We start from the raw sequence: 10005 nt of genomic DNA, 5'->3' as shown, positions 1-10005 counted from the left end.
AGTTGCTCCACGGCATGTGGCAACTTCTTCCCCATTCTCCTGCATTGGCAGGGGGATTCTTTACCACTGAGCCAGCAGGGAAGCCCCAGGATCATGTTTTTAAATGGATAGAATATTATACTCAGGGTTACAAAGGAAGCCAATTGCCTGGAAATATAGTCTGAAATATTTGTAGGGATTTCAAAAAATAATTAGGGCCAGGTGGAGGTAAGGATTTTGAAAGAGGGCTAGGTTTTTTTTCTCTGCAGGTAGGAGCCTGCACAATCAAAATGCCTAAAAGTTAAATCTGTGATATTAAAATGTATATGCTTCATTAATAATATAATAAATAACAAGACTTTATAGCAGGCTTAATAATTACCATAGTTCCAAATAATGATGAGCATAAAGGGCATTTGAGATGTTTGATACCATGTGATTTGAAAAATTTGTGATTTCTATTGGTGACAAAGTCACAGACATTGTAATACTAATATAGTATGTTGCCTACATTCATAATTGGGAGAAATACTAAACTTCAATGAAAGGGAATGAAAACAAATACGTAGTTTTTAATAGACCACCTAAATTCTGTCTATGGACCTCAGTTAAGATCTCATACCTTCTATGTTTGGAAAATGGAAAATGCCTTTAGAAAGTCAAGTGCCTAGTTTTGGGAACACCAATACTGCTGAGCTAGAGTGTCCCCAGTTTATGTAATAATGACCAGGCACTGTCCAGCCCCATTGCAGGGCCAGTCTGTGGACACGTGAAATTAGTTATCTCCAAAGTTGTGGAGGGTTGAGCAGATGCCCACGGGGAAAGGCGCCAGGGCCAGGCACAAATTATGTGCCATTTATGGGGGGCAAAGGAAAGTTGTAGTAGTTCTTTAAAATGGAGCCATACTACAAACTAGATAGCTGAACAAGACTAATTCTGGGCAATGGCTATGAAGACTAGCAATGAGGAAAGAAAGCAACGACCCAGTTTAAGCACAGAGTAGAGGGCTGGGAAGTACATGGCATTGGGACTAGAGTCCCAGTTCCACCCTTGACAGCTGGTGACCTTGAATAAGTAAAAAAAAGTCCTCCACTTTTTGCTACTGATCCCCATTGTTAAAATGGGACTAATACATTTGGCCACCTGATATGAAGAACTGACTCATTGAGAAAGACCCTGATGCTGGGAAAGACTGAAGGCGGGAGGAGAAGGGGACAATAGAGGATGAGATAGTTGGATGGCATCACTAACTCGCTGGACATGAGTTTGAGCAAGCTCTGGGAGTTGGTGATGGACAGGGAAGCCTGGCATGCTGCAGTCCATGGGTTGCAAAGAGTCAGACATGACTGGGTGAATGAACTGAACTGAACTGAATACCTCACAAGGTTTCTGTGATGCACTCATACAGGAAAGAGCTTCTCTGGTAGCTCAGATGGTAAAGAATCTACCTGCAATGCAGGAGACCTAGGTCTCCTGGTCTCCCCTGGAGAAAGAAATGGCAGCCCACTCCAGTATTCTTGCCTGGAGAATTCCATGGACAGAGGAGCCTGACAGGCTACATTCCATGGGGGTCTCAAAGAGTCAGACAGGACTGAGTGACTAACACTTTCACTTTTCACTTTCACACAAGCATATATGGGAAGGCCTGCTGGGGAAACCATAAAGCCTGAACATATTTTTGTTATTATCCTGTTACAAACTGCCTCCAGTTAACTCTACTCCGAATCACTGGGCAGCAGTCTCAATGCGGTGCTCTCACTGCCGTTTGGAAGTGGAGACAAGGCCCCCGTGGTTGTTGTCACTTTGCCCTCTCTGGGGACCTCGCGGTGGCTGGCAGCTCTGCTAAACTGACTGCACCACCCCAGGGCGGGTGAAGGTGACTCTGGTTCTCCTGAGAGTCCTGTGCCCCTGTTTTTCTGAGGAAACTCCCTCTGACCTCTTATTCCTCTGGCTTCCCTTGCCGCCTCTGGCGCTGGCTTCTGTCCAAGGCCCTGGGCTGGAGGTGAGGGGAGGGCACCCTGGCCACGTGGGTCGGGGAGAGAATGGACTGGCCGGCGGGAGAGGGGAGAGGCTCTAATCCTATGGCTGCCTCTCCCAGGTCTGTGGGGTGTGCTTTCCATGGACAGAACAGCAGCCAGAGCCCACGGAATAAAGTATATTGAAGTCATTCGGCTTTGAAGACTTCCTGTATACTTTTAAGCCGCCCATGACATCATTTCTCTGGGCGGCTCAGAACAATAGGCGGGGGAGAGCTGAGATGAACCAAATCCTCAAAGCTGCCCAGAACAGAGAGAGAGAGAGACAGAGAGAGAGAGAGGTCGAAACAGAAACTGCCATGGTTGACGTGGACATTCCCGACCTAACTGGGAAAGAACTGGCCCCCGAGTGTTCAAAGATGGCCCCTCGGCCTAGCGCCCCTGCACGCCCACGCGGAGCCCTGACCCCTCTCTGCGGAACAACAACAGCAGACGCACAGGGAAAGTCATGTGACTCCCAAACGGTTCATCCATCCAAGTTCAATAAATTAGCAGCCAAAAATTTTAATCAGATATTTAATCTTTCCTCCCTGTAAGGGAGATTGAGTGTTTACTGTGGCTCTCCGCCAGGTTAATCTCAGAGAAGAAAGATTGCGTGCCGCGAGTCCTTGGTGCTGGGAGGGCCAGGAGGAGTCACTTTTGCCTGTGGAACCTCCCCCGCCCCCACCAGCTAGTCACAAGTTTAGCTTGTCTACCTTGCCTTCTGTAACTCTCTGCCCTTGTGGCAGGGCTGAAGAGAGGCCAGACAAGGCATTTACACATCTTACAAACACATTCAGATGGGACAAGCCACATAAAGAACTGCAGAAATCAATACAGGAACAGTCTTGTGTGACGCCTGTTCTTTACCCCTCTCTTCTCCTTTCCTCCCTGACCTTTTCTGCTCTTCTTCTCTGCACCCTCCCACCTCCTGAAACCCCAAATTGACCCCAAGGCGGAGACGGTCTTGGCAGAATCCTGCCAGGGAGCTCCTAACTTGGGTAGCAGGAGTTACCAAGTTTATGAGTAAGTAACTGATATTTGCATTGCTAACTATGGTTGAAAAGTATTAATTCATTCAACCAATAGTGATTGAGTGGCGGGTGCTCTTCTAGGTTCCTGAGACAAATCAAAGAGCAAAAGATGCAAAAATCTCTTCATGTAGCTTAAACTCTAATAGTGGGAGACAGATACTTAACAATGAACATAACAAACAAATCATATAGTTAGAAGATGACAAATGCTATGAAGAAAAGAAATGCACCAGGTAAAGTGGGCTGGGCATGTGTGTGTGTGTGTGTGAATATTATTTTGGAAAATGATTCATTGCAATATTCCCATGGTGGAACCCTGAGAATGTTATTAATACTTCAGTGGGATATTAATAAATGTCATGGAGATGGGGTAAGGAGTTGGCTCCGTGGTGTAGGTGTGTAAACTGAGTCAGGGAGAGAGGTGAGAAGCAGAGACATTTTGGAGGCTATTTTAGTAGCTACAAAAAGACTTAGGAAATCTGAAATCAGCTGTGAATAAAAATGGAATTGAAAAGCCATGCAACAGAGACACTGAAGGCGAGGAGAGGAAACAGCCTGGTCCTGGCTGTTCAGGACAGAGCGGCAGAAAGAAGAATCAAGCTGTTAAGTGTCTAGACTTTTCTATGTGTCCTGGTGACTATGAGAATGAATGCACTTTTCCTTCAGATGTGAAAGTCAAGAGAGGCATGTTTGGGGAATTTGTCAAGTTTTCACATACAGACATATTTATAGTCGTGATGGATAAAACTACCAGAGTGATAAAAAAGTAGCAAGTGATGGATACTAAGAAGTGTCTGAAAAGTAGGAGAGAATATAGAATACTGCTGTATCTCAGGAGTAGGGCAAACTGCTTTTAAACCAGAGCTTCTTAAACTTTGCTCCGGCTAGAATCATCTGGGGAGATGTAGACATTCCAGTCTCCAGGCTACACCCCATGCTAATTACATCAGATTCCCTGGGGGTGGGACCCAAGAATCAGTAGTTTTAAAAGCTCTCCAGTTGATGGCGATTTGTGGTCAATGCTGAGAACTAGTATTTTAAAGCAGGAAGAATGGATAATAGCTGCAGAGAGATGAAGATGGATGAGGGTGAAAAAGAATGGTTAAATCTGGAGCTGAGGAGAGCATTAACGGTTCTTTCCGGAGTGGATTGCTACTTAACGTGTGACCCCCAGACCATAACAGCAGCATCACCTCAGAGCTTTCTAGAAATGCCCGACATCAGAACTACTTCGTCTAAATCTACACTTTAACAAGATTCCCAGGTATTTGAAGATACTGATGTTTGAGGGCCTACCCTAGTCCAACTAAATCAGACTCTTAAGGGTGGGGTCCAGGTTTCAGTATTTAAAAATTACTTCCCAGTGATTTTAACATTTATACTGTATTGAGAACCACTGATCTGGAGCAGGGCTTCTCAGACTGTAATGTACATGTGAGTCATATGGGTCTTATTAAAATGCAGATTCTGGGTTAGTAGGTCCAGGGTGGAGACTGGATCTGGCATTGGTGACACCTCCCAGGTGAGATGCTGCTGGTTCACAGACCACTCACCTCTGGAGCAGTAGTTCTTGTGTGTCTCCGGACAAGGACATCAATATCATCTGAGAAGTTGTTGGAAGTAACATTCTTATCCGTAATCCAAACTTAATCAGAAATTTAGAGTTGAGACTCAGAAGTCTGTTTTAACAAGCCATCTCACTGTTAAAGAGTGAATGGATAATCAGACAATGGCATAGGAAGGTCTGTAACCCACCCCGTCTCCTCCCCTCCTTGAAATTGGTGGCAACTGGAATAAGGAAGCCAGAACTCTTCTATCTGTAAAGTGAAATTTCTCCAGTGTAGGGCTTCCCTGGTGGCTCAGATGGTAAAGTGTCTGCCTGGAATGCGGGAGACGAGGGTTTGATCCCTGGGTCGGGAAAAGCCTCTGGAGAAGGAAATGGCAACCCACTCCAGTACTCTTGCCTGGAAAATTCCATGGACAGAGGAGTCCGGTAGGCTACAGTCCATGGGGTTGCAAAGATTCAGACACAACTGAGCGACTTCACTTTCTTTTTTTTCTTTCTTTTCTCCAGTGTGGATGGAAGGAAGCACATCAAAATTCCCCTGAAGAGTTGTCAAATACCTGTCATGATGAGAACCTGCTGCTTATCGCCTCCCTGACCCCTACTCTCCTGCACCCTTCCCCTGAAGGTGTGTTCAAGGCCAGGGGAGTTGTGTGCAGGCGAAAAGCCAGCTGCAACGGAGTCCCCAGAGGAGGAGGAGTATAAGATGCTGGAAAGAACAGACAGCTAATGGCTCAGAGCCCAGAGCGAGGGGACGAAAACAGATTCACAATTTAAGGAAGAGGGATTCATTTTGAAAAGGAAGATGAAAACCGCATCTTCTGGGAAGATTGGAAGCAAGTGGGTAAAAATCAGGATAGTTTTGGAAGCAGAGAGAAGAGTATGCTAAAAAGCAAAGTGAAAGTAACTGGCATTGTTGACCAATTCCTTGTCAGCCATTATGCTTATTGCTTTACACACAGGAAGCCTAACCATCACAAAAACCCTATAGGGTAGATTTCCTGTCTGTTGTTGCTGTGAAGACAGTCTGGCCAAAATGAGGTTAGTAACTTTCCTGCGGTCACACGGATAGTAAATGAGGGAGCTGAGACTGACTCCTGCTCTTTCTGGTACCAAGGCCTGTAGTCTTTCCACTCAATGATGTTGGGATAGACACTGGGAAAGTTAAGGGAGTTTTTACTGGATGGTTTTTTATTGTTGGTGCAATAGGTGTTGAAATGAAAACCCATGACTTGAAAGGTCAGGGCGCAGGCGAATCAGAGTAAGGAATTTGGGTTTCCCCTTTTATGAATTACAGTCAGACCTTTATCATTAACTGTGAAACTTCCTATCTTAGACTTTTTCCTTTTCCTTGTTTGTAAAATAAAGGATTTGGATTTTCCGGACCCTAGAGTTCTAAGTATTTACAAAAAACGCCAAGATTTGAAGATGCTGTGAGTGTGGAGTGTAACAGAGCATCAGTATGAGATGAGTTTAAGAGCCAACGAGCAGCACTGGGAGCCCCCTGAAGGCAGAGAGCACGTTGAGTCCTCAGAGTTGGGCGACTTGCAGCTGTGAATCAGTGAAAGGGTCCACGTGAAGAAGTTAGCTGGAGAAGAGATGATTGCCAGAGAAAAGGCCAAAAGGACTTTGAGGACATGAGGCCAGCTCAAAGCTGGGGTGTTGGAATGGTGGACAAATCAGGAGTATGAAGGTGACCCGGTTTGCTAGTTAGAGCTATGCTGAAATGCCTGCTCGGAGAGTTTGGGTTACCGGTGAGAACAAATGAGACACAGAGGGACTGATGGAAGGAGAAAGAATAAAAGTGTGAATGGGCTGGAAATCAAAGGAGATCAAACTGCAGAAGGAGAAATGATATCCAAAGAAATAGTGGATGCTCTTGAAAAACCACTTTCTGATTCTAACATGGGAGATTTTACCAAGTGGTCTGTACAAATTCTTCTAGCTCTACCTAATATTTGATGAGGGCACTGAATCTTTGGTGAATAAATGACTTCCTTACCACCTAAGGAAAGTTTCACAAGGAGATCTAAGCTTTAGTTTGCAAATGCCTCTATTTTTTGAAGATTCTAAACAGGTCACGAAAGCATATCACTTTGTGAGAAAACATCTTATGTTATTTCCTTTTATTTTTTGAAAAAGTGATAAGTAATAAAGACTGAGTGATGACAAATTAGCAAGCCACTTCTCCATTTTAGGCAACAGATCCATGACTTTTGAATGAAAATGTTACAACCTTTGCATCATTGCCTTGTATGAAACATACAATCTTTCAATCCTTCTAAACATTCTTTCCCAGATCTTTGATTGCCACAGCCTAATTTTGTTTGTTCACATGACACTTAATTAAGATGATAAATATCGTATCAGGTCTGTAGACATTCTTTTACCTTGACACTAAAACAACAATGGTGACAAAGAACAGGTCGAGCCATAATGGATCTCTCTCTACCATGGAATTACCCAAGGCAGAGTAATAGAATCATCAGACACTGCACTCATTATTGTGAAACTTTGTTCATCATGATTGCTTCTGAAAACTCCATTATGGAAAAACATTTACTCTGAGTCTCCTTGGTTTGCGAAGAGAAAGGTATCAAATGTACCATTTTAATTTTTAGTGCCTCTGTCAACAAAGGCAAAACAAAAGTGAGGAATTAAATGACATCTGGAAAATTTGACCTGTGGTGTCAATGAAATGGAAACGTGCTGTCTTTAGATCCTTCTGGCTTTTTGAACATTAGAGTTTGTTTATTTGTTTGTTTCCTTCCTCCCTTTGCCTCTCTACCTCCCTCTGTCAGTTCTTTGATTAATTACCTTAAGTTTTCATTAATTTCTTCATCAAGTATTTGTTGAGATCTACTCTTCCAGCTGCTGTACAAGGCATAGGAGTTTTAGCAGGTTTGGTGAGAGAAATGCTGAGCTTTCATTTGGATTTAACAGTCTAATGGAGAAGACAGATATTAAATAATTATAATGATGAGGGTTATTGTTAAGACAAATATAGGGTATGATGAGAGTGTCAGGCAGGTAAACTCTAAGTTTTATGGGAGATCTCTCTGGAAAAGGGACATATAAATTAGTTTTGAAGGGATAATAAATATGTGAAAGTGTCAGTCACTCAGTCGTGTATGACTCTTTGCAACACCATGGACTGTAGCTTGCCAGGTTCCTTTGTCCATGGGTTTCTCCAGGCAAGAATACTGGAGTGGGTAGCCATTCCCTTTTCCAGGGAATCTTCCCGATCCAGGTATCAAATCCGGGTCTCCTGTATTGCAGGCAAATTCTTTACCATTTGAGACACCAGGGAAGTGCCTAATGAACATGTGAGTGCAAGGCAAATATCTTAAATTGAGAGAAGAATATTTGCAATGCTCCAGATGTGAGAGAGAGAGATCACAGCATGTTTGAAGAACACTGGAAGTATCTTAATAATGCTGGAACATAAAGTGGAAATTGAGAAATAGTGAAAAATGGTGCTGGAGGAGTGGGAGGGATAAGACTGTGTAGAGCCATCAACCCTCATTGCATTTGGGGGCTAATATGATCAGATTTGTGTTGAGAGAATCACTCTGGTGACAGTGTAAAGAATGAGAGGCAAATGTCAAAAGTGGAGGGAAAAGACTTATGTTTCAGCCGTAAGGAATAAATAGAGTCTAGACTTATCGTTTCCCTGTAAACAATGAGAAAAATGGACAAAATATAGGAAACAACTATTTTCAGATGTTTCACAACAGGCAGCACAGGATTGCAATCACTGAGAAAAGGAAAACAGATGATGTAAGGCCTGTCATCATTAAAGTATTCTGTCTGGAGGTAATTTCCAGTCTTAGGTGTAGGAAGCATGAACTCAAATAGAGCTCAGCAATCTTTCAAAATTCCAGCAAGCTGAAGCATTTAGAATTTTGAGGGCAGAGTATGCAATAGAAGGGAATTATTCAGAAGAGTCCCAGGAATATGCATAGAAGTTCCCTTGAACTTTGGCTGAACATCAGTACACACATGTATAGGGTAAAAACCATGAGGTCCAGAAAGGGTAAATCTCAAGGAGAGCATTATTATTGGAGAACTGTGGTACAAGTAATTTCTACAGCTCAAACAGTGTTATGAATTATTCTAATTCCCTTCAACCAAGAGGAGAGACCTTATTAAATTCCTGAAGCATTTAATAGAGTCCCCAGAATAGTGGTACCTTGGAAATGAGGCTAAATTCACTCCAGATAAAGTGCTCTACTTACATCTACCATAAAAGAATTTCAAAATAAGCCTCAAAAAACTAAACCACTTTATAAATAACTCTCTACCAGAAAAAGTCAAACAATCCTAAAAACAATGCAAAATCCAGCACTCAGTACATATTCAAAATGTCCAGCAACCATACAGCAATTGCTAGACTTATAAAGAAGTGAAAAATGTGACCCATAGCCAGGAAAAAGAAGTAAATAGAGACAGACATAGAAATAACAAATAAAATAGATTTAGCAAAGATATTAAAATAAGTATTATAAATATGCTCTAGAGTATAAAGGAAAATATAAGATATAATGTTATTAAATGTTATAAATTATGAAAAAGAATATACCAGTGCACATGCTTCTGTCTTTAGAACTTAGAAGAACAAAAGCAATTAAACCTGAAGTATGTAGGGGAAAGGAAATAGAAAGCAATAGAATTAAAAAATAGAAAAATAGTAGAGAAAAAAAGAATGAAGCTAAAAGCTGGTCATTTGAAAAACCAACAAAATTAAAATGCTAAGTAGACTGACTACAAAGAAAAAAGGACATCTCTACAGATCTTATAGGTATTAAAAAATAATAAGTATATATTTTGAAAAATCTGTCAATAAACTGAAAAACTTGGATGGAAAGAAAAAATTCTTTGAAAGACAGTTTATAAAAACTGACTCAAGAAGAAATAGAAAATTTGAAGAGCCCTATATGTATTAACGAAACTGAATTAATAATAGAAAACTTTCAAACAAAGACACATACAGTCTCAACCCAAATGTTCCTCCTAGTGTATTATATTCAAATTTAAAGAAGAAACACCAATTCTATACAAACTAATTCAGAAAAAAGAAGGAAACACTATAAAATAATTTTTGAGAACAGATTTACTCTTCTACCAAAATCAGATAAAGATATTACAGAAATGGGAAAACTAAAGACCCATATACCGCATAGACATGATTATAAAAATACTTAAAATATATTAGCAATATAGAATCCAATAACGTGTAAAATGATGCCATGCCCATTTGGGATTAAACTCTCAGCAAGCTAGGAGTAGAAAGGAACTCTCTTAACCTGAAACTGATAGAATATCTACAAAGAAACTACAACTGACATCATGATTAATTTGGAAAAACAAAATGATCTCTTGGTAGTTTTGGGCAAGGATGCTCACTCTTACT

At 41.6% G+C, this 10005-nt stretch overlaps 1 long non-coding RNA gene across 1 annotated transcript; it reads left to right on the top strand.

Moving 5' to 3' along the window:
- Positions 1 to 4052: 4052 nt before the first annotated feature.
- LOC120881138 lies at positions 4053 to 7273 on the top strand. Its single transcript, XR_005725226.1, has 2 exons — positions 4053 to 4292; positions 5103 to 7273. It is a non-coding gene; the product is annotated as an uncharacterized LOC120881138 (long non-coding RNA).
- The last annotated feature ends 2732 nt before the right edge of the window (positions 7274 to 10005 follow it).

Source organism: Oryx dammah, unplaced genomic scaffold (assembly GCF_014754425.2).
Source record: "Oryx dammah isolate SB20612 unplaced genomic scaffold, SCBI_Odam_1.1 HiC_scaffold_22, whole genome shotgun sequence".
Taxonomy (NCBI): domain Eukaryota; kingdom Metazoa; phylum Chordata; class Mammalia; order Artiodactyla; family Bovidae; genus Oryx; species Oryx dammah.
Note: the sequence above shows the minus strand (reverse complement) of the source record. Positions and strands in the feature narration are given on the sequence as shown.